The sequence below is a fragment of the Felis catus genome, chromosome E2 (assembly GCF_018350175.1).
Source record: "Felis catus isolate Fca126 chromosome E2, F.catus_Fca126_mat1.0, whole genome shotgun sequence".
Classification (NCBI taxonomy): domain Eukaryota; kingdom Metazoa; phylum Chordata; class Mammalia; order Carnivora; family Felidae; genus Felis; species Felis catus.
This window is the reverse complement of record NC_058382.1, coordinates 4101815-4126569: the sequence shown is the minus strand read 5'-3', so window position 1 is coordinate 4126569 and position 24755 is coordinate 4101815. Positions and strand designations below refer to the sequence as shown.

Here is a 24755-nt window from a genome sequence, read left to right as displayed (position 1 = left end):
GCCCGCGCCGCCAGCAGAGGGCGCTCCGACCCAGCAGGTGCCAGCCCGGCCGGCCTCGCGGAAGGAGCGCCAGCCAGGTGAGCCCGGCCCGTGCACTTGCTAGTGAGTCCCCGCCTCTAACCTAAGGCAGCGCTCCTGGAAGTGATCTCGGTGCTCAAGGCGGCAAAGTTCCTGTAACAGGATAAGACCGTAAGGAATGCGTTGAATGATGCCATTGTTCTCGTTGGAAAAAACCTGGGTGGTCACATGTCTAAGGATCTTGGGCGGTGAGGAGATACCTTTCTTCAGGAAACCATTTGTAGAAGTGATTCCTATCAGTGATTCAACTCTGGGTAAGGTAACTGTTTTTTGTTTTGTTTTTTTAATTTAAGTTTTTAAATGTTTGTTTATTTTTGAGAGAGAAAGAGAGAGGCGGGGGGGGGGGGAGGCTGGGAGAGGTGCGGGGGGGGGGGGGGTTGCAGAGAGAGAGGGAGACACAGAATCTGAAGCAGGCTCCAGGCTCTGAGCTGTCAGCGAAGAGCCTGACCTGGGGTTCGAACCCACGATCTGTGAGATCCTCACCTGAGCCTCGGACGCTTAACCGACTGAGCCACCCAGATGTCCTGACAACATTTTTATTTAAAGGCAGGACAAGCAATTAACTTCCTTAAAAGCAAGCAAGAGAGGACCGCCTGGGTGGCTCCAATCCCTAAAGCCTCTGACTTCAGCTCAGGTTGCGATCTCATGTTCATGAGTTTGGGCCTGTGTTGGGCTCTGTAACACAGAGCCTGCTTCAAATCCAGTCTCCCTCTCTCTTAAACATAAAAATAAACATCAAGAAAAAAAAAAAAAAGCAAGGGAGGGAGGAAGGGAGGAGGGAGGGAGACAGACCAAAGGAGGGAAGGAGAAAGAGAGAGGAAGAAAACACCAGCTAAGCAAGTGTCCCTTCTGTCCACTAGTTGGGGGCAGTCCCAAACAACACACAATGCCACCCTGAGACGAATCACCAGGAGTTAGTGGGGGCAGTCCCCTGGACGGCTTCCCCAGATACACACAATCCCATCTGGAGTCCCTTGGGAAGAAAGTAGCAACTGTGCGTGCTGATAAAACCCCTCAAGGAACCAAGATAAAACGTGTGGCCGACTGTCACCAGGACCCCCAGGGTCCCGATCTGTCCGGGCTCACCCTAGCCGAGTGCCTGACAAGTGCAGGAGGGCATAGAATGTTTGGCAGCTGGTCCTGCTGGGTCGTTTGTAACTGGATTCCTCTCACCTGTCGGTTCCATGAAGCATAGGCAAACCTGAAGCACATCACTGGGATCTCCATGGATTTTCCCACATGCTGACAGGCAGATAAGGAAGTCCTTGCCAGGACTCCAAGGAAGATATGTTCTTCACTATTCAGTAGTCACGGAGACAGTGGGGTGGGCACTGTCGTCTTGTCCCTGACTTAGGGTTAGCGTCGGGTGGTATTTTTTATTACAGCCTGTAATATTTACTCACTGAGATCCCGAACTTTAGGCTAAGGTATCTACTATATTTGTTTATTTTTTTAAGGTTTATTTATTTTTGAGAGAGAGAGCGTGAGTGGGGAAGGGGCTGAGAGAGAGGGAGACACAGAATCCAGAGCAGGCTCCAGGCTCCGAGCTGTCAGCACAGAGCCGGACGCGGGGCTCGAACCCATGAACTTCGAGATCACGACCCGAGTCGAAGTCAGACGCTTAACCGACCGAGCCACCCAGGCGCCCCTCTAGCTAATATTTTAAAGAACCATCACATTCTATTTAACTGTGTGTCAACATGAATAGATATTAAATGTTGTCAAATGCCCCTTTCGCATATCTGGAGATGATCATAGGGTTTTTTTCTACGTATCTCTGTTAAGATGATAAATTAATGATTTCCTAATTTGGGCCATCCTTGCATCCCCAGAAGAAACCCCACTCAGTCAAAATGGTTTTTTGCTTTTTTTTTTTTTTTTTTTAACATGCTGCTGAGTACCAGTCTGTCCTGGAACACAGCCCTGTGGTCAAAAAATTTGATGCTAATTCAATTTTCTTTCCCTTCTAAGTTAATTTGATGTATTGCTCAATTGTCGAAATAATTGTTTTCCTCTTAAAAAAACACGGAGGCTCCTGGGTGCCTCAGTCTGTTGTGTATCTGACTCTTGATTTCGGCTCAGGTTGTAACCTCTTAGTTTGTAAGTTTGAGTCCCACCCCGGGATCTGTGACAGCTTAGAGTCAGCTTGGGATTTCCTCCCTCTCCCCCTCCCTCCCTCCCTCTCTCTCTCTCTCTCTCTCTCTCTCTGCCTCTTCCCCAAAGTCACTCTCTCTCTCACAATAAATAAATAAATTTGAAAAAAATTAAAATTATAAAACCAATTGGTACTTTTTCTAGAATGCCTCATGCTGAGGCCTGTGGTCGATTTGCCTAGTTTCATCCTGGGCCCTTCAATTTGAAGGCCCAAATCTCGTATTTGGGGACAGGTTGTTTTTTTTTTTTTTTTTTTTTTTTTTTAGATCCTGGCTTTTATTTCTGGTTTCCCTTCCTTGTTTTCCTCGTTAGCTGTTTCCTTGTCTCTCCTTTTTCCTCCCACTTTCTCGTGAACGGTTTCTAACCTCTTCATTTATATCTGGGTTGTTTTGTTCTGTTCCTCACTTTGGCCCACCACGTTTTCTGTGGGCCTGTTCATGCCTGGTCCCTTCCTGGACCTTGTCACTGCCTCTTTCCGAGCGTCCCGCCCCCCAACTCCTTTCTGAGATTTCCTGAGTTTACAGAGCCTCTCGACATAATTGCTATTGTCTCTGTGCCGGGATGTTGTGATTCAGAACAAGAAGTCTGTATTAGGTTGAGCCCATGTGCTTGCGTGGTAGACTTCATCGGGAGCCTCGCCCGCCTAGTTTTTACTGAGGATGCTGTCCGTGGGTATTTTTCTCTGCTGTGCCTGTTCTCCTGGTGTTGCATTCTGTTTGTTGTTCGCGAAGGAATCCGCGAGATGGAAAACCAGGTCCTCCTTGCCTCTCTCTACGTGCATTCATCGTTCCGTGGCTCCCATGCATTCATTCACTCGTCCCGCCATCCAGCCAGAGTACTCCTACACCCACCCTTCCCAGCTGTCCGCAGGTGCGCACCTAACGATTCCACCGACAGCCACGAATCGGAAGCCTAGACGCAGGAGGGAGCTCTCCATACGCACCAGATGTCACTCCGCATTGCGGAACAACACAATTACTCATGTCTCTTCCTCAAACCGAACACTCAGGAAGAGGAGTAGGAACAGTTGGAACAGAGAACTCTCCGTTCCGCTCTTCCTCGGGCTTCCGTCGAGGGCCTTCTGCACCTCCGGGTCTTTGAGGCTGTGGGTGATAGCGGGTTAGGGCTGTCGCCAAGGCAGGACCCGGCGGACCTGTCCCCATGCGCCAGCACGAGGTCCAGGGCACAGGGGACCTCGGGGGAGGTCTGCGGAGTCAGTCACGGTTTTCCTTGCGTCCTGAAGCACGGTTTCTCTGCCTCAGCAGAACTGGAGTTTGGAGCTGAGTCATTCTTCAGCGGGTTGCGGGGGGGGGAAGCTGCTCTGTGCACGTGCAGCAACTGGGCCCAAAACTGTCTCAAGACATCGAAGCCGCTGGGCGCGGGTGGGGAGGCGTGTCTTAGTCATCTCTTACTCTTTCTGATGCTCTGACGTGTTGGGGTCTGGCTGACTCTGGAGGGACAGCCCTGGTCGGGGCTCGCTGATTGCTAGAAACATCAAACAGCTGGCCTTTGAGTGTGCCTCTTCCTATGCAGATCGCCCCTTTATTTTTATTATTTTATTTTATTATTTTTTTAATGTTTTATTTATTTTTGAGACAGAGGGAGACACAGTATGGGGAGGGGAGGGTCAGAGAGAGAAGGAGACACAGAATCCGAAGCAGGCTCCAGGCTCTGAGCTGTTAGCACAGGGCCTGACACCGGGCTTGAACTCACAAACTGTGATATCATGACCTGAGCTGAAGTCAGACGCTTAACTGACTGAGCCACCCAGGTGCCCCTCTTTTTTTTTTTTTTTTTTTTCTTTTTTTTTTTAATGTTTACTTATTTTTGAAAGAGAGAGACAAGACTGTGAGCAAGCAAGGGGCAGAGAGAGAGGGAGATACAGAATCTAAGGCATGCTCCAAGCTCTGAGCTGTCAGCATAAATCCCAATGCGGGGTTTGAAGTCATGAACTGTGAGATCATGACCTGAGCCAAAGTCAGACACTAAACTGACTGAGCCACCCAGGCACCCCTATTTTTTATTTTTTTAAGTTGGTTAATTTGGGGAGAGAGAGGAGAGACGGCATCAGCAGGGGAGCAGTGGAGAGACAGACAGAGAATCCCAAGCAGGATCTGAGCTGTTGGCACAGGGCCGACGTGGGGCTCAATCTCACAAACCACAAGATCGTGACCTGAACCAAAAGCAAGAGTTGAAGGCTTAACTGACCGAGCCACCTGGGAGGCCCTTATTTTATTTTTTTAAAGACTTATTTATTTATTTATTTATTTATTTATTTATTTATTTATTAACGTTTATTTATTTTTGAGAGAGGGAGAGACAGAGTGTAAGCTGGGAAGGGGCAGAGAGAGAGGGAGACACAGAATCCGAAGCAGGCTCCAGGCTCTGAGCTGTCAGCCCAGCGCCCGATGAGGGGCTGGAACTCACGAACTGTGAGATCGTGACCTGAGCCGAAGTCGGACGCTCAACCGACTGAGCCACCCAGGTGCCCCTAGGCTGTTTTTATTTTTAACTAGTCTCTCCACCCGGCGTGGGGCTTGAACTCACAACCCTGAGATCAAGAGCCTCCCGCTCCTCTGAGTGAGCCAGCCAGGGCCCCCCTCCGACCACCCCTTTATCACACTCCGGGCCACTATTCTCTGCCCTAATCTCCAGGGCCAGGTACCAGACAACCAGGGACATCCCCTAATGGCCAAGAGCCCAACACAAACTCTTCATTTGGCCTCACCTGTTCCTTCCCACAGACACCCACAATCAGGCTCCGCCCCCGTTTTTCCCTCCCTCTGCCTCTTGCCTCACCCTGGTGCGCCACCCCCGCCCCCACAGCATGGCCTGCCCCCTCCTTTTGGGATGTGGGAATGTAGCTGTGCTGTTTCTACTGCTGACACTTGGGACCCCAAATGCATGGGGCATCCCCAAACCCCCAACCAGTTCTCCACCTTCCTGGACACCGAGCGTCCCGTGATTCAGGTTGGTCCTGACACCATCTACCTGGAGACAGTGTTGGACGCTGAGAGTTAAGGCTCAGTCTCACGAAACTGCCCCCCCACTTCAGATGCCAGGTGCAAGTCCCAATTTGCCACCTTGTTTCTGACCGAATGGCTGTAAACCAGAGGGGTTCCCACCACCCCTTCCTCGGGGTTGAGAATTTGCTGGAATGGTTCATAGAACTCTGGGAGGTGCTTTGCTTGAGAACTAGTTTATTATAAAAGTTGCAGGTCAGGGGGCCCCTGGGTGGCTCAGTCGGTTAAGCGTCCGACTTCAGCTCAGGTCATGATCTCACGGTCCGTGAGTTCGAGCCCCACGTTGGGCTCTGTGCTGACAGCTCAGAGCCTGGAGACTGTTTCAGATTCTGTGTCTCCCTCTCTCTCTCTGACCCTCCCTCGTTCATGTTCTGTCTCTCTCTCTCTCTCTCAAAAATAAATAAACGTTAAAAAAAAATTAAAAAAAAAATAAAACTAGTCGGAGGTGTCTGGGGGCTCAGTCGGTTGAGTGTCTGAGTCCTGACTTCGGCTCAGGTCATGATCTCACAGTTCATGGGTTCAAGCCCCACATCAGGTTCTCTGCTGACAGCTCAGAGCCTGGAGCCTGCTTGGGATTCTGTGTCTCCCTCTCTCTCTGCCCCTCCCCTGCTCCTGCTCTGTCTCTCTTTCTCTCAAAAATAAACATTAAAAAAAAGTAAAATGGCAGTATATTTGCACACAATATATCACACCGGTTTCAGGCACACAAGACAGTGATTCTGCACGTTTATACGCGATGCTGTGCTGATCACACACGTGCCCTTGCTGTCCGTAATTATCACAGGTCTGTTCAGCAAACTCACTTCCTTTTGTAAACTTGGATCCTCAGAATGTTTCACAACAAACATAACTGTCTATTCCTAACAGCCACGGTTTCAAGGTTTCAAGTCGATAGTCTTAGGAACGATTTTTATTTTTTATTTTTTATTTTTATTTAAAAAAATTTTTTTTTTCAACGTTTATTTATTTTTGGGACAGAGAGAGACAGAGCATGAACGGGGGAGGGGCAGAGAGAGAGGGAGACACAGAATCGGAAACAGGCTCCAGGCTCTGAGCCATCAGCCCAGAGCCTGACGCGGGGCTCAAACTCACGGACCGCGAGATCGTGACCTGGCTGAAGTCGGACGCTTAACCGACTGCGCCACCCAGGCACCCCAGGAACGATTTTTAAAAATCTATAGGTGCTCTGAAAGTATTGTCTTTTCTGATGGCAAGTAAATGCTTTTGACTTTAATGTTAAAGACCTTGGAATGTAGCTGTTTGCTAACTTTTTTTGTAAGCCATTTACACAAAGGTTAATGACTAATCCAGTTAAATCAACTCACTCACTGGTGTCAACCACTTTTTTTTTAATGTTTATTTTGTATTTTTGAGAGAGAGAGAGAGTGTGCATGGGATAGAGTGCAATGGAAGGAAGGGTCAGAGAGAGGGAGGCATCCAGATATGTGGTCAAACGTTATTGCAGGAGTGTCTGTGAGGGTGTTTCTGGATGAGATTAACATCTGGGTCAAGCCCATCACCTTGTATGATGTGGGTGGGCCGCGTCTAATCAGTTGAAGACCAGACTAGAACAAAAAGTTCTTTTTTGGCTGACTGCCTTTGAGCTGGGAAATGCATTTCTTTTTCCTGCCTTTGTCCTTTTCTGGACCGTGAACCTGTCAGGCTTCAGACCAGATGTACACCATCAGGTCTCGTGGGTCTCCAGTTTGCTGAATGTAGATCTTAGGGTGTGTGTGTGTGTGTGTGTGTGTGTGTAAAACCATCCTTATCATCATCCTATCAGCTATGACCACTGGATGAGCAAGTCTTCCAAGTGTGGGAGGCCAGACTCCCAAGGGGATTCATCTGTTTCCCAGAAAACTGTAGCCCAGATCCCCTGGATGCATTCATTTCCTTCCTAGAATATCCCCACAGGAACCCTTCTTCCTCCTCAAGTGTGCATCTACCTCCGCAGCAACCATTTAATAATTCCAAGAGAGGCTCCTTTCTTTTAACCTTTTTACTACGTTCCGGGAATTCTTCCACATGCTTTTGGGAGACCAAGCTCCTAACTTGCACGGGAAATATGACCACAGCCCAGTCTGAGCCCACATCCACCGGTGAGCCCCAGAGATTAGAGGGATCGGCAGTTCATGCCTCACGGGCCTGTTTGCCAAAGTCTGGGATTTCAGAATTCTTGCCAACGCATGAGTAATCTTGTCCCTGTTTCGTGGATGCGGGCGGAAGACTCGTACTCCAGAGTCACAAAGGATCTGTTCCTCACAGCAGGAGGACCATGTCTGTGCCAGCTCCCCTGGCCCCCCATGTCCTACCCGGGCAACCCGGAGGGGCTCGGATGGGCTCTGCACAGGCAGTGGTTTGCACTGAAGCTGATGAACACTAGCTCAGGGGTCCACATCTTGTAGAGCAACCTTGCTCTTTGACCCAGAAGGAGACAGCCCCTCACCCCTCAAACTCAGCCCTGAGAGATGGCCAGATACTCCATGGAGGGCCGTGCCTCATGGCCTACCCAGCAGCAGGCAGGGGGCCCACGGTCCACAAAGGACAGCCTCCTCCAACAACAGTGCCTTATTTACCTGCTGGATGTCTATGCTACCTTGCCGTGAACAGTTAGATGCCTCTCCTTACCTGAAACTACTCAGGTTATCTTACCCACAATCACTGGATGCATGTATCCTTAGCAGAGTGAGCCTAGGGGGGCCTGGGTGGCTCAGTCGGTTAAGTGCCCGACTTTGGCTCAGGTCATGATCTCATGGTCCGTGAGTTTGAGCCCCGTGTCGGGCTCTGTGCTGACAGCTCAGAGCCTAGCCTAGAACCTGCTTCGGATTCTGTGTCTCCCTCTCCCTCTGCCCCTCCCCTGCTTGTGCTCTCTCTGTGTCAAAAGTAGATAAATAAACATTAAAAGAAATAAATAAAGATTTTAGTTTCTTCAGGAAGCTCCACTCATAATGTGGAGCTGGAACTCACAACCCCAAGATCAAGAGTCACAACCTCCTTGGACTGAACCAGCCAGGCGCCCCTATTTAACTTATTTTTATTTTAAGTGTATTTGTTTATTTAGAGAGAGAAGGAGAGACAGAATTCCTAGCGGGCTCCGTGCCCATCAGCACACAGCCCAACGTGGGGCTCGATCCCACAACCCCCGGCGATCAGGACCTGAGCTGAAACCAAGAGTCAGATGCTTAACTGCCTGCCCCACCCAGGCCCCCCTGTTTTACTTATTTTAGAACAAGCAAACACGCTCCCACCCCCACACGCTTTAGCTTGTGATTCCTGCTCCCAAGAATGCTCTCTGCTTTGAGGCATTCAGGCCCCAGGCAGAGAGGCATTTTCTGATCACCTAACCTGGAATCCCTACCGTCCGCTGTTTTGATTTCCTCCAAACAGTTCCCGACGTCCAGCCGCATGTCTGCATGCTCCTGCAGGGAAGGTCAGTCTCCCCTGTGGAACAGCAAGCGAGTGAGGACCTCATGGGCACAGTGCACTCTGTTCATCTGTTCATGCTGCTGGGTGGGTGTCTCCCCTCGCCCCCCCTACCCCGCCCAGCACACTGACCTCCACGCCCCTGCAGCCACCCAGTGGGGACACCTGCGTCTCCCCCGCCCCCGGCCCCTGCCTCCCCTGGCCTCCTCACTTCCCTACCTGGCTTTTCTCCACCCAGCAGGATTATTTTAAGCACAGACATCAGGTTATGTCATGTGCAGTTTTAAGAGCCTCTCATTGCTTCCTTTTCCATTTTGAACAAAAGCCAGGCTTTATCGTGCCCCAAAACACCTTCCACAATCCAGCTCCCAGTCACGTCAGTGGCTTTACTTCCTGCCCCCTGGTCGGCCATCTCTGTCCCACGCTGCACTGGCCTGGGACCTCGTTTCGGTACACTGCAATCGCACCCCTCCTTTGCAGGGCCCTTGAGATGATTCCTCCCTGTGCCTGAGATGTCCAGACTCAGTCTCTTCCACTCTCTACCTGGCTGGCTTCTCCTAATCCCTCAGTTCCAGCTCGAAGGTTAACCAGCTCAGATGTGGCCCTTCCCACCAGGTCAGTCTAACGGGGGACCCCTCTCTCCAGGGACCCCTGTACACCCTCCCATGCATTGTATCTCTGCCCCTGTATTGTCTGTCTGTTGCCAGAATGTGTGTGCCCCTGATGGGTCGCATCTGTCTTCTCCTCGGCCACATGCTCCCGCCTGCAACCATCCTGTGCAGCCAGCAAATTGTTGCCGAAGGAGAGAGTAAAAGAATCTTTGGCATCTTCATCAATATCTAGGATAAATGCATTTTCTCATCATAGCTCCTAGAGCATGATCTCAGCACGGGCAAGAGCCCCCCCCAGGGCCCAGGGTCTCACATAAACCTTCACCCAGCCTCTTTCCTGAAATGCCCCACCGCAGACTCGGGTCTAAGAACACACGGAGAGACATCACGAGGGGTGAGAACCCCCCAGGGCCAACCCCGTCTCTCGCTCTCCAGGCCTGAGTTTATCTGGGAAATGACACATGGTTTTGGAAACCTCCTAGGACCCTCGTGCCAGGAGAGGGAGAGATGTGGTGCCAGCCCTGGAGCAGCTCCCAGTCTGCCAGGGTGGCCACAGCCTGACGCACAGAACACTGGGTCCCGGCGACAGATGCCAGGGTGGAGCCCAAGTCTGCAGATCATGAACCCTTGGGGTCAAATTCTGGCCTTCCTTCCAGCTGCCTGTTTGGGGACAGATCAACTGCTACTGTTTATCAGTCTCTTCACCTTCGCCGGGAGCCAGGTGTCTGCTCCCCAGGGGCAAGCTCACTCGAGTCTCCTTCCAGAAGCATTTAGTCTCCATTATATGGCTCCCTGTTGGCCGGATTAAATTCCGTACCCAGCCTCGACTCCGGCATCACTTACATGGTAAACTGCAAAGTATAAAGTACTTTTGTACAAAGGAGAGGATGGTGAACACTTAAGAATGCAAGATTGCAACAATCAATGCCTGTGGACCTGGAGGGCATTATGCAAGGTGAGCTAAACCACAGAAAGACACATAGCGTAGGTAGGCTATGGTGTGGAACCTAACAAAGCTGAACTTCCTGGAAACTCAGTAGAATGGTGGTTACCAGGAGGCGGGGGGATTGGGGAGATGTTGGTCAAAGGGTGCAAATTTGGGACTAGGAGATAAACAGGTCGTGGAGATGGGCCGCACAGAATCCGGAGTATAGTTTGCAACACTGTATCATCAGTTTCAGAGCTGCTAAGAGTCTAGATTTTATTCTCACAGGTGAAATGGTAAGTGTATGACATGGTGGAGATGTTAGCTAATGCTTTGGTGACAGTTTTGCAATATATAAATGTATCAAATCAGGTGACAGTTTTGCAATATATAAATATATCAAGGGGCGCCGGGGTGGCTCAGTCGGTTGGGCACCCGACTTCGGCTCGTCATGATCTCACCGTTTGTGGGTTCGAGCCCCACGTTGGGCTCTGTGCTGACAGCTCAGAGCCTGAAGCCTGCTTTGGATTCTGTGTCTCCCTCTCTCTCTGCCTCTCCTCACTCATGCTCTGTCTCTCTGTCTCAAAAATAAACATTAAAAAAATTAATTTAAAAAATATCAAATCAACATGGTGTACAACTTAAACTCACACAATATTATATGTCAGTTATATCTCAACAAAAATAAAAATGTTTAAGTTTATTAGAGACAGAAAAAGAGGGAGAGACAGAGAGAACTAGGGGGTGAGGGGCAGAGAGAGGGAGACAGAATCTGAAGCAGGCTCCAGGCTCTGAGCTGTCAGCTCAGATGAGCCCGACATGGGGCTTGAACCCACGAACCATGAGATCATGACCTGAGCCGAAGTCAGATGCTTAACCTACGTGCCCCAGTGAAAATAAATTTTTTAAAGTCAAATAAGTCTCCCACCCATCCCAGTTTTCCAGTCTCAATCCCTCTCCCCTCTTACCTCTTCATTATCTTCTCCAGAAATTCGCTGTATATATAAGATCATATTTAATCATTAGCAAGCAACAGGATGTTGCAATATTGAGGCTCTTTTTCTAAATGCTCTATTTGATTTGAGCTTCATAATTAATACATAACTGTTAAATGGGTAACACATTTATGGGTTTAAGAAATCCCGGGGCACCTGGATGGCCCAGTCCATTAAGTGTCCAACTTCAGCTCCGGTCCTGATCTCAAGGTTTGTGAGATTGAGCCCTGCATCGGGCTCTGGACTGATAGTGTGGAGCCTGCTTGGGATTCTCTCTCTTTCCCTCCCTCTCTCTCTGTCCCTCTCCAACTCACTCTCTCTCCCAAAATAAGTAAATAAACTAAAAAAAAAATCCCACTACCATAAAAAGGTACACTTTAAAACGTCTTATCCCTCCTGTCATACTTAATATCCTTCCTTTATAGGCCATCATTTTGATGGGTTTCTTATATTTCCCTCCAGGGTTTATGCACAACCCAGAAGACAGGAAAACATATTCCCATTTTTAAACCTTTCCTCACACAAATGATGACGTAATCCTAATCTGTGCTTGCTTATCTTACTAGAAAATAGCTCCTGGGGATTTTCCTAGGTTCTGTTCAGTTAAATAACAAAAGTTCAACTGAGTAGGGCCGCCTGGCTGGCTCCATTGGTAGAACATAGGACTCTTGATCTCAGGGTTGTGAGTTCAAACCCCATGGTGGGTGTAAAGATTACTTTAAAAAGGATCTTAAAAAAAGAAAATAGAAACAAACGTTCCGCTGAGTACATTTAAAGATCAAACTGGCTTTATTCAACAACTCATGAATCAGGCAGCATCCCATGCAGCAAACAGAAAAAAGTTACAGGAAAGATAGTTTTTTAAAGGGAAAAAAAAGGGGGTGCCTGGGTGGCTCAGTTGGTTAAGCTCAAGACATGATCTTGCAGTTTGTGAGTTCAAGCCCCACGTCAGGCTCTGTGCTGACAGCTTGGAGCCCAGAGCCTGCTTCAGATTCTGGGTCTCCTTCTCTTTCTGCCCCTCCCTCGTTCACACTCTGTCTCTCAAAATCAAAGATTAAAAAAAAATTTTTTTTTAATAAATAAAGGGAGAAAAGCGGTAGAAAATGGAAATCATCAGCAAAAAAACGCATCATTTCAGGCCAGGTCTCCTCCTAGGGAGACTGAGGGGCCCATCCACACTGGTGTTTACCAGATAATTCCAAGCTGACCGATTGAAGGTCACATTCTTGGGGGCTGGCATTGCATTTAGGTTAGATCTTAAGTCTTGGTTTCCTGATGTGGGGTTTTGGCACGAGTGACTCCATTTTGGGCCTGCTGTTTGCCTTTGTACCACCCTATACCTTTGCAAATGGTTAAATTCTCCTCCAGTGACCCCCTTGAGTTTCGTGGTTCCTGGCTCCAAAGGTGCCCCGCACGCACATTGACATATCTGAAAACCACACGGTGGGTAGAAGGCCGATGTGGGGTATGGCTACTCTGGAGGCCAGACCCATGCAGGCAAAACAGACGTTCACTTGGGGAATGGGGAGGCCTGGGAACATCTATACAGAGGATTTGGACGTGAGCAGTCATCTATAATCCAGTTACTGTCACACATTCTTGTCAACCGTATCCAATGCTCTCTGTGATCCTCTGAATCTGCCCAGGTGCCTGGAGTCACTGCAACAGACTCTGTTGACTCTTGGCTTTTTTTCTTGTTGGGAGAGACTCGGTTTCTTTTCTTTTCTTTTTTTAATTAAAAAACTTTTTTTAGGGGCGCCTGGGTGGCGCAGTCGGTTAAGCGTCCGACTTCAGCCAGGTCACGATCTCCCGGTCCGGTCCGGGACTTCGAGCCCCGCGTCGGGCTCTGGGCTGATGGCTCGGAGCCTGGAGCCTGTTTCCGATTCTGTGTCTCCCTCTCTCTCTGCCCCTCCCCCGTTCATGCTCTGTCTCTCTCTGTCCCAAAAATAAATAAACGTTGAAAAAAAAATTAAAAAAAAAATTTTTTTTAATGTTTATTTTTGAGAGAGAGAGAGAGAGAGAGACAGAACACAAGCAGCAGAGAGGCAGAGAGAGAGGGAGACACAGACTCTGAAGCAGGCTCCGAGCTGTCAGCACAGAGCCTGATGCAGGGCTCGAACTCACAAACTGTGAGATCATGACCCGAGCCTAATTCGGACGCCTAACCGACTGAGCCACCCAGGCTCCCCAACCTGAATTCACTTCTCACAGTTTTGGAGGCTGGAAGTTCAAGATCAAGGTGCCGGCCCAATTCTGTGTGGCGAGGATTCGCTTCCTGGCTCATGGAGGGCTGTGTTTTCCCTGTGTCCTCACACAGAGGAAGGGGCAAGGCGACCTCTGGGGTCTGTCTTATAAAAGGGCATCAATCAGATTCTCAAGGGCTCTACCCTCATGATATAATCACCTCTCCAAACCATCACACTGGGGATTTCAATATATGGGGGTGGGGGGGTGGGGTGGACATTCAGTCTATAGCAACACAAGTTTCTCTATTTTAACATAGCCCAACTTACCCTCTGTGTCCCGTTTAAGAAATCTCTGTCAATCCCAAATGCCAAAGATGTTTTCTTTTAAGTTTGTGTATTTCTTTGTTTATGTACTCTCCACAGCCAACTAGGGGCTCAAACTCATGAACTCATGACCTGGAGATCAAGAGTCCCATGTTCCTCTGACTGACCCAGGCAGGCCTACCTCCAACGTCTTATTCTTGAACATTTATTGTTTGGGTGTTTTGTTTTGCTTCATTTTGTTCTGTTTTGTTTTAAGTAGACTTCACACCCAGCACAGAGCCACACAGGGTCTCATTCATGACCCTGAAATCAAGACCTGAGCTGAGATCAAGAGTCAGACACTTAGGGGCACCTGGGTGGCTCAGTCGGTTAAGCGTCAGACTTCAGCTCAGGTCATGATCTTGCGGTCCATGGGTTCAAGCCCTGCGTCGGGCTCTGTGCTGACAGCTCAGAGCCTGGAGCCTGTTTCAGGTTCTGTGTCTCCCTCTCTCTCTGACCCTCCCCCGTTCATGCTCTGTCTCTCTCTGTCTCAAAAATAAATAAACGTTAAAAAAAAAAAAGAAATTAAAAAAAAGAGAGACGCTTAATAGACTGAGCCACCCAGGCACCCTGAATATGTGTTGTTTTATATTTCACAGACCTCAGAATCATCTGGAAATGTATTTGAGGGGATGGTACGGGGTGGGGGTTCTTTGGAAGGGTAAATTCTCCCTCCTCTACCTTCTTCAAAGGTTTTCCCGGCTGGTCTAAGAATTAAACCCACATGAGACAGATTAACAGGAGAAAATCAAACTTCACTTGTACACACAGGAATTGCACATACCTGAGAGGTTCCAAGACAGAAAGGTAAGATAAGGGGGCGCCTGGGTGGCTCAATTGGTTAAGCATCTGACTCTTGATTTCAGCTCAGGTCATGATCCCAGGGCTGTGGTTTACAAGCCCCATGTAACGGCTCAGTGCAGAGCTGGACAGCACGGAGCCTGCTTGGGACTCTCTCTCACTCTCCCTCTCTCTCCCTCTCTCTCCCTCTCTCTCTCTCCCCTGCTTGCACACGCTCTCATACTCTCAAAATAAATAAATAAACATAATAAAATAAAAATTTAGAAAGGTGAGGTGAGGGGTCCACATCATCCTGAGCTAAGGAGTGGGATGTTTGGGAAGTAGCTGTTTGCCCTGCCATACAGATGGGTCACTCAGATAAAACTTATCACTGGTAATGGCTCTAATTCTGGAAAACACCCCCAGTTTAGATTCTTCTAGACAGTTAAGGGAGAGGCATAAACTTTTTCTCGAGCCTGCAGGGTCTCGATTGCCTTCAGCTCAAAAGAGTCCGTATGCCAAAGTGGCACCTTGTTTGAGGAGTCTTGATTTGAACCCGTTCAGGGACATGGGATCAGGGGGAGTCCGGAAAAAAAAGCCCATCTCTTTCTCCACCACAGCGTGGCATATGTTAGTCCTTAAGTCAAGGGACTTTTTGTGTGTCTCTCTGTTTCTGAATCTGTATCTGTCTTTGTGAGACCTCTGGTACTTGCTTCCGGCTCTGCCCTCTCCCTCGGGGCATTTGCACCTGCTGGAATGTGCTTTCCTCACACTCTTTCCGAGATAATATCTCCTCATCCTTCAGCTCTGAGCGCAAATGTTACCCCTCCCCCAAAGGGGCCCTTCTCTGGCCACTCCATCTATTTTTTTTAATGTTTATTTATGTATTCATGAGAGAGAGAGAGAGACAGACAGACAGACAGACAGACAGACAGACACAGAATCTGAAGTAGGCTCCAGGCTCTCAGCTGTCAGCACAGAGCCCGACACAGGGCTCGAACTAATGAACTGTGAGATCATGACCTGAGCCGAAGTCAGATGCTTAACCGACTGAGCCACCCAGGAGCCCCCTGACCACTCCGTCTAGAACAGACCCCCACTGTCCTCCACATATTTTATTCCATCACACAGAACAACTTGTGTCTGTATTTGCATATTCACTTTCTCATTCACTCGCGTGTCCCCTGTGCTCAACAGGGTCATGCATTCACTTGGAATGGATGAGAAGAAAAAGGTGCCTCTTCTGGACGCGGGACGAGTGCCTTGCGCACCTCACGGTCCCCTAGAGGGCGGCCCAGTCCCGCAGGCCATCTGGAGTTGTTTTTGTGAGTTTTGACTGAACTACGCCTTTTAACTACAAATTTAGAGAGACTGCAAATGGTGGGAGCCTAGGTTCAGCCCTAGATGACCCCAAATGAGGTATTTTTATTGACTCCAGGCCCCGCTCTAGGTTAGCGAGGGCATGCAGAGGCGATTTGGGCTGGGTAGCCATCTGGTACCCCACAGCATCCCGTGCAGATCACGGACAGAGGGATAAATCAGCCTCAAACTGTGTTTGATCCCCACTATTTTAATCTGAGAAAAGGAGCTCAATAGGAAAAAGGCATCTGTATTCATTTATCATCACAAGGCTCCTTGCCTGGCAGATTAAAAATAGCCCGTTGAAATGCATGCGTACTTACGTGTTCTGACTTGGTAATGTATTTGCCACGGCAGAGGATTCAGAAAATACAAAAAAAAAAAAAGGGGGGGGGTGTAGATAGTGAATTAAGTCTCTCACACGTGCCTGTGTGCCAGGTGTCCCATTCTGCTTTCCCTCTGGTCAAACCCAGTTTCTTTTGTATCTTTCTAGAACTTTCTGTAGCTTATTTTATACAAATTAGCACATATTCCGTATTGTATCATAATTAACATGCGCTGGTGCGGAGACATCATGCTAAGCGTTTTTACATGCATCGATTCGTATAATCTACATACAGATGTAATTAAAACGATCAGTTGATATGTTTAAAATACACACGGAGAAGCTTCATTTCCACACCTGGACCCCACATTTCATTCTCTGCCCACCCTTACAGGTCTCCACATTTAGGAATCTCTTCTGTATCCTTGCAGGGTTGAAACAAACATAACCACATGGACATACCTATTCTTATTTTTATTTTTATTTTATTTTATTTTTAAAAAAAATTTTTTAACATTTATTTATTTTTGAGACAGAGAGAGACAGAGCATGAACAGGGGAGGAGCAGAGAGAGAGGGAGACACAGAATCTGAAACAGGCTCCAGGCTCTGAGCTGTCAGCACAGAGCCCGACGCGGGGCTCGAACTCACGGACCGTGAGATCGTGACCTGAGCCAAAGTCAGACGCTTAACCGACCAAGCCACCCAGGCGCCCTTATTTTTATTTTTTTTAATGTTTATTTATTTTTGAAAGAGAGAGCGTGAGAAGGGGAGGGCAGAGAGGGAGAGGGCACAGAGATCTGAAGTGACAGCAGAGAGCCTGATGCGGAGCTTGAGCCCACGAACCGTGAGATCGTGACCTGAGCGAAGTTGGACGCTTAATCCACTGAGCCACCCAGGTGCCCCTATTCTATTTTTTTTTTTAATGTTTAGTTTTTGAGAGAGAGAGAGAGTGTGAGCAGGAGAGGAGCAGAGAGAGAGGGAGACAGAATTTGAAGCAGTCTCCAAGCTCTCAGCTGTCAACACAGAGCACTACTTGGAACTCAAACCCACAGACCCGGAGATCATGACCTGAGACAAAGTTGGACACTTAACCGACTGAGCCACCCAGGAGCCCCTCTTTTCTTTTTTTTTTTAAGATATGCACTGTGGCACTATCTGGAGGTGCCATTGTTTGTTTACCTGGTCCCCTAGAGATGGGGACTTGATTTATTTCCCATCTGATAAGAACATTTAGCAGGGGAGTTTTACAAATCGAATAGATTTCCTTCCTCACTCCCCCCCAAAATGCAGCCTACGTCTTCAAAACAGAAGCCTTCAGTCTATTTTGCTGAAGGAGGCTGAAAGTCACCATCTGTTAATCCAATCTGCATTACGGAGGAAAGGAAAATCGTCTCATGGGCTTGACTCTTCCTCTCTGGACCCCACTGAGGCTAATTCCTGAGGGTCTCCTGCGGGGCGGCCCCGTGACCTCAATAGGGAATCGAGGTTCTGGTTTGCACATGACGTTTCTTCTGGACCTAAGAAGCAGAGGCGGAATTTATAGGAAGGACCCTGCCTAAATCACATTATGCATGGGAAGGCTAGACAATCAGGCTTGGGAATTTGGTGGGAAGCCAAGAACAGACAGCAGACAGCGTTCTTAAAGTCACATGTGTGACCGCAGCCCGGCCGGGAAGCTGGGTCTACCACGATCCCGGCTGGACACTCCCTTCTCTCATGCCGGACCAGTGACTGATGACCTCACCCTTCCCGCTGAACTCTACACTTCCCTCTGTCCTCGCCTCTTTCCTGCCTGATCAAAGTCCCAGGAGGAAGCATTCAATTACCTATCCCATACCTTCCAGAGACTTCCATTAGACATCTGTGGCTCTCCAAGGCTCCTGCTCTGTGAAGGTCTGGCCCCCCTAGTCTTCTAAAAAGTCAGATACCAGCTCCCACCGCTGCACCCACTGTGGGGCACTGCCGCCGAAATAAGGTGGGGGTTCAGATACTGGGAGATCCCCAAATATCAGGCATTGTCTACAGTGTTTATAGATGCTGAAGTTCTGCAAAGAGCATTCTGGGATGCAGGGGCAGTAGACACGTGCCCTGAGATGGGAGACCAGGGATATCCCTTCACAGAGCAGGAGGCTTGGAGAGCCACAGATGTCTAACTTCCTTCTTATTCAGGGTTGTTTTTAAAACAAAACAGGGGGCGCCTGGGTGGCTCAGTCGGTTGAGCATCCGACTTCGGCTCAGGTCATGATCTCGTGGTCTGTGAGTTCGAACCCCGCGTCCGGCTCTGTGCTGACAGCTCGGAGCTCGGAGCCTGGAGCCTGCTTCAAATTCTGTGTCTGCCCCTCCCCTGCTCACGCTCTGTCTCTCTCTCTCAAAAAGAAATAAACATTAAAAATAAATAAATAAATAAAAATAAAACGAAACAAAACAGCAATAGATATTCCATTTTGCCAAACACTCTTTTTCGCATATATGGGATTGTCAGATGATTTTTTTTTTCCTACTTGGCTCTGCTAATATGATAAATCTCATTAACAGTTTTGTGAATATTAGCCATTCTTCTTTTTCTCCGGTAAACTCTATTTGGTCACAATGTATCTTTTTTTTTTTTTTTTAAATCTTTATTTATTTTTGAGAGACAGGGAGACAGAGCGTGAGCAGGGAAAGAGCAGAGAGAGAAAGGGAGACATAGAATGGGAAGCAGACTCCAGACTCTGAGTTGTCACCAACCCAACGCAGGGCTCCAACTCACAAACTGTGAGATCATGACCTGGGCCAAAATCAAGAGTCAGACACTTAACCAACTGAGCCACCCAGGCTCCCCTAAATTTTTTTTTAATGTTTATTTATTTTTTAGACAGACAGAGCATGAGCAGGGGAGGGGCAGAAAGAGAGGGAGACATGGAATCTGAAGCAGCCTCCAGGCTCTGAGCTGTCAGTACAGAGCCTGATGTGGGGCTCGAACCCACAAGCCACGAGATCATGACCTGAGCTGAAGTCGGACACTTAACCAACTGAGCCACCCAAGCGCCCCATAACGTATCTTTTTCTTATATACTGCTGTAATCCGTTTGCTGGTTCAGGCTGGCACATTCCAAGAAAAAAAAAAAAGCTTCATGAAAAAGTTTTATGAGTTCCAGCCCCACACTGGGCTCTGTGCTGACAGCTCGGAGCCTGGAGCCTACTACAGATTCAGTGTCTCCTCTCTCTCTGCCCCTCCCCCGCTTGTGCTCTGTCTCTCTCTCTCTCAGAAAATAAATAAACATTACAAAAATAAATGTATTTTTTTATTTTTTATTTTTTTGAATTCAGAATTTGTTTAAAAGTGTATTTATTTTGAGAGAGAGAGAGAGACAGAGAGACAGCAGGGGAGGGGCAGAGAGACAGGGAGAAAGAAAAAAATCCCAAGTAGGCTTTGCACTGTCAGGACAGAGCTTACATTTTTTTAAAAATAAATAAATTGCTAGAGGATCTCACAGAACTCAGGGGAACACTTAGGTTTAAATGCTATGAGGGGTGCCTGGCTCAGTTGGTTGAGTGTCTGACTTTGGCTTAGGTCATGATCTCATGGTTCATGAGTTTGAGCCCCACATCGGGTCTGTGCTGTCAGCACAGAACCTGCTTCAGATCCTAGGTCCCTCTCTCTCTGCCCTTCCCCCACTTGCGTGCTCTCTCAAAAGTTAAAAAAAAATTTAATGATATGATAAGGGATATGAATCCACAGCTAGATAGGAGAGATGGCTAGGACCAGGTGTGGGGAAAGGCTTCCAGGCTACTCTCTCCCAGGACCTCGTGTTCACCAACCCAGAAGCTCTCTGAATCTAGCCAGTTGTCCCTCGGGTTTTATGGAGGTTTCATGACACAGTCCTGGTTGGCTAAGTCCTGGCCATTGGCTGATTCCACCTCTGTGTCTCCCCTCCCCAGAAGCCAGGGAGAGTGAAAGTTCCAACTCCCTGAGCACTTAGTTGATCCTCCCAGAAGCCAGCCCCCACCCTTGGGTGGAGTCCAAAAAGTCACCTCCTTAACGTGACTCCTTAACAAAAGACACATTTATCATCCTTCTCACAGGAAATCCCGCGGGTGCGGGTTTCAAGAGCTGTGAACCAGAACCCATGAGTCATGAGAAATACATAGTTGGTCATCTGCGGGACCAAGTACAGATTTATAGATCCCACCGCAATACTCAAACATTCCTTAAAAAAAATGTCAGGAAGGGCACCTGGGGGGCTCAGTCGGTTAAGCGCCCAACTTCAGCTCAAGTCATGATCTCACACTCCGTGAGTTAAAGCCCTGCGTCGGGCTCTGTGCTGACAGCTCGGAGCCTGGAGCCTGCTTCAGATTCTGTGTCTCCCTCTCTCTCTGCACCTCTCCTGCTCATGCTCTGTCTCTCAAAAATAAATAAATGGTAAAAAAATAAAATAAAATAAAACAAAAAGTCAGGGTACTTACTCTTCTATTTTTTTTTTTTTTTTCTGTTCCATTCTGAATGTTCCAGGGTGTTTCATTATTCTATTTGTCTGGCTTTGTGCCAAAACCACACTCACTCAATTACTTGACTTCGTAAGTAAGTCTTTTTTTTTTTTTTTTTTTTAAGTTTATTTTCTTAAGTAGTATCTACACCCAACATGGGCTCGAACTTAGGACCCTGAGATCAAGAGTCACATTCTCAAGGCGCCTGGGTGGCTCAGTCAGTTGAGCATCCGACTTCAGCTCAGGTCATGATCTCACGGTTTGCAGGTTCAAGCCCCACATCGGGCTTACTGCTGTCAACACAGAGCCCACTCCAGATCCTCTGTCTCCCTCTCTCTCTCTCTGCTCCAACCCCACTCGTGCTGTCTCTCAAAAAAAGAAAGAACTTCTTAAAAAAAGATGTCCCATGTTCTAGCCACTGAGCCCGACAGGTAGCCCTGTATTCCCATCGTCCTACAACATCACCAGATTTCCAGACACATCTCCAGAACCTTTCAACAGCCCAAACTAAAACTCTGTATCCCTTAAACACTAACTCCCATTTCTCCCTGCCTCTAGCCCCTGGTGTTCTGTCCTTTAAAACACTAAGTTTTGGGTCACCTGGGTGGCTCGGTCAGGTAAGCATCCAACTTCGGCTCAGGTCATGATCTCACAATTCATGGGTTCAAGCCCCATGTCAGGCTCTGTGCTGACAACTCAGAGCCTGGAGCCTGCTTCTGATTCTGACAATGTATGTGTGTCTTTCTCTCTCTGCCCCTCCCCTGCTCATGCTCTGTCTGTCTCTCTGTGTGTCTCTCTCTCTCTCTCTCTCAAAATATGAATAAGCATTAAAAAAAATATTTAGGGGCACCTGAGTGGCTTAGTCAGTTCAGCGTCTGACTTTGGCTCAGGTCACAATCTCACAGTTTGTGAGTTTGAGCCCCTCATCAGGCTCACTGTTGTCAGCACAGAACCCCCTTTGGATCCTCTGTCTCCGTCTCTCTCTCTCTGACCCTCCCCCGCTTGCTCTCAAAATAAATAAAACATTAAAAAAAAACTTATCACAAAATTTTTAATAAAATTTTTTTCTAAATAAGAAAAACCTTTAAACACTAAGTTTTGGGGCAATTTATTACCCAGCGGTATGTGACTAATACAGAGATGTATAGAAATAGATGAATTTGGGGCGCCTGGGTGGCTCAGACGGTTAAGCAGCTGAATTCGGCTCAGGTCATGATCTCGCGGTCCGTGAGTTCAAGCCCTGCGTCGGGCTCTGTGCTGACAGCTCAGAGCCTGGAGCCTGTTTCAGATTCTGTGTCTCCCTCTCTCTCTGACCCTCCCCCGTTCATGCTCTGTCTCTCTCTGTCTCAAAAATAAATAAACGTTAAAAAATTTAAAAAAAATAGATGAATTTGAGAGGGAATACAGAAGGCAAAGTGACAGTGATGGGGTTTGGGAGTGTTGTGGGTTCGGAGCCCAGAGCCCAGAAAGAATTCTTGAAGATGTCTTCCGTGCAAAAATGGTGATGTTATTAAAGCACGGAGACAGGACCTGTGGGCAGAAAGAGCCACACCGGGGTTGTGCGGAATGACTGGTTATATACTATGGAGTTGGGGGAGGTAGAGTCAAGAGGATGTTTCTGGGTTTTGTTTTTGTTTTTTTTTTTTTTTTTAGTTTCTTAAGTTTATTTCTTTATTTTGAGACAGACAGCATGAGTGGGGGAGGGGGCAGGGAGAGAAGGAGAGAGAGAATCCCCAGGCTCTACACTGCCAGGGCAGAACCCGATGCGGGGCTTGAACTCAGGAAACCGCGAGATCATCACCTGATCTGAAACCAAGAATTGGATGCTTAACTGACTAATGCACCCAGGCACCCCATGAGGAAGTTTCTTGGAGGGATTTCCATATGGTAAAGAAAATTCACAGATGGTGAGTCTAGCGATTATCAAGGTAAGGTTGTTTTTCCCTCTAGCAAAGCATTAACTTTAAGACAGTAGGCAGTTCCTGGACATGAGGCTATTGATAAGGTTGCCTTTTTCTTGTAATTCACTAAGGTATTTATAAACTGGTGGAGATTCCTGTCCTGAAGGACTGTGATCTCTATCAGTTACCATTTGGTTTCCTTTCCTTTCCTTTGTCCTTGGGCAGTCAGGAGAGCCTGAGGAATATTGTGCAACTGGATGAAGGCTGGTGACATTCACTACTGGTGTTGCTGGGAAGGACAAAATTTTGGAGGAAAGGTCGTCTGTTCATTTTAGATGTGTTCAGTTTGGGGAAAGAAAAAAAAGGAGGCGCCTGGGTGGCTCAGTTGGTTAAGCGTCTGACTTCGGCTCAGGTCATGATCTCATGGTTCATGAGTTTGAGCCCTGTGTTGGGTTCTGTGCTGGCATCTCAGAGCCTGCTTGGGATTCTCTCTCTCTCTCTCCCCCTGCCCCATCTCTCTCTGCCCCTCCCCCATGCTCTCTCCCTCTCTGTCAAAATAAATAAATACACTTAAAAAATTATTTTAAGGGGCGCCTGGGTGGCTCAGTCGGTTAAGCGTCCGACTTCAGCTCAGGTCATGATCTCGCGGTCCGTGAGTTCGAGCCCCGCGTCGGGCTCTGTGCTGACTGCTCAGAGCCTGGAGCCTGTTTCGGATTCTGTGTCTCCTTCTCTCTGTGACCCTCTCCCATTCATGCTCTCTCTCTGTCTCAAAAATAAATAAACGTTAAAAAAATTTTTTTAAATTATTTTAAAAAGATTTATCTGCATATATGTTTCCCCAACTGAAGACTAGGTCCTCCCGGTCTCCCTTACAGCTCTGCATGGCCAGGCACCTAAACTCCATACAGTGGGATGTGTGCAGTTTCAGAATTATACCTTCAAAAAGAAGGAAGCATGCGAACCTGTCCCCCCTCCCCTCTTCCTGCTAGCTGTAATGCCGATGTAATGGTATGGTCTGGATCACGTGTTGGATCCCAGATAGAAGCGCTTGTTGAAGATGACTGACCAACAATAGAGAATGACTCCTTGAGACCGTGGAGGCATCATATCAACCTTGGATTGTGAACATCATGTCAACCTTGTAGAAAAATAAACCGTCATCTTGTCTAGGCCTGCATCGTCTAATATGGTAGCCATCAGCCACATGGGGCTATTGGACAGTGAAAGTGTGGCTGGTGTCACACACTGAAAGTTTTGATATATTGGATTGAATAAAATATGCTGTTAAAAGGAACCCTTCCCTTTGACTTCATTGTAATGTGGCTACTAGAAAATTTAAAATTGCACATGTAGCTCACATTAATTTTTTATTGGTCAACGCTGGTTTAGGCCATTGATATTTTGCCTTTGTTATAGCAGCTGAATGTCACTAGTAACGGGTCATGTAGTCATTGGTGCCACTTGAAGTCACGTGTAGGGGGCCCCCTAGCAAGAGTAGGCATGAGACGAGCAGGGGCTCTGGAAGAGTTTTGAGGGACTCTAGTATTCAAAGGAGTATGAGCTTGCAAGAGTCAGAGAACGAGCCCAGAGAAGCAATAGGAAAACCAGGAGAATGATGTGCCTTACAATCTTAGAGAGCAGCGTTTCAGGTTGGAAGGAGGTACCAAGTGCATCGGTTACTTGAGAGGTCAGAAAGATAAAAACTGGGGGACCTGGGTGGCTCAGTCAGTTGAGTGTCCAACATCAGCTCAGGTCATGATCTCACAGTTCGTGAGTTCGAGCCCCACCTTGGGCTCTGTGCTGACAGCTCAGAGCCTGGAGCCTGCTTTGGATTCTATGTCTCTGTCTCTCTCTGCCCCTCCCCCAGTCACAGTGTCTCTCTCTCTCTCTCTCTCTCTCTCTCTCTCTCTCTCTCTCTCTCTCAAAAATAAATAAACATTAAAAAAAAAAGTTAAAAGCTGAAAAGAAGAAAAAGTTGTTCAGAGTGGTAGGAAACTATATTCGTTTGCTAGGCCACCACAAGAAAGTACTGTGGACTGGGTGATCCAGGAATTTATGGAAGTTACAGAAATAAGCAGAAATTAATTTTCTCATAGTTGTGCAAGTTAGAAACCCCAGATCAAAGTATCATCAGGGTTGGCTTTTTTCTGAGGTCCCTCTCCT

At 47.9% G+C, this 24755-nt stretch overlaps 1 long non-coding RNA gene across 2 annotated transcripts; it reads left to right on the top strand.

The window, feature by feature from the left end:
* On the top strand, nucleotides 1-23886 carry LOC109494722. Of its 2 annotated transcripts, XR_006590618.1 has the most exons (4): nucleotides 1-332; nucleotides 8643-8765; nucleotides 9159-9293; nucleotides 23468-23886. It is a non-coding gene; the product is annotated as an uncharacterized LOC109494722 (long non-coding RNA). The 2 variants fall into 2 exon arrangements; XR_002149743.3 differs by lacking the exons at nucleotides 8643-8765; nucleotides 9159-9293 and adding an exon at nucleotides 15736-15863.
* The last annotated feature ends 869 nt before the right edge of the window (nucleotides 23887-24755 follow it).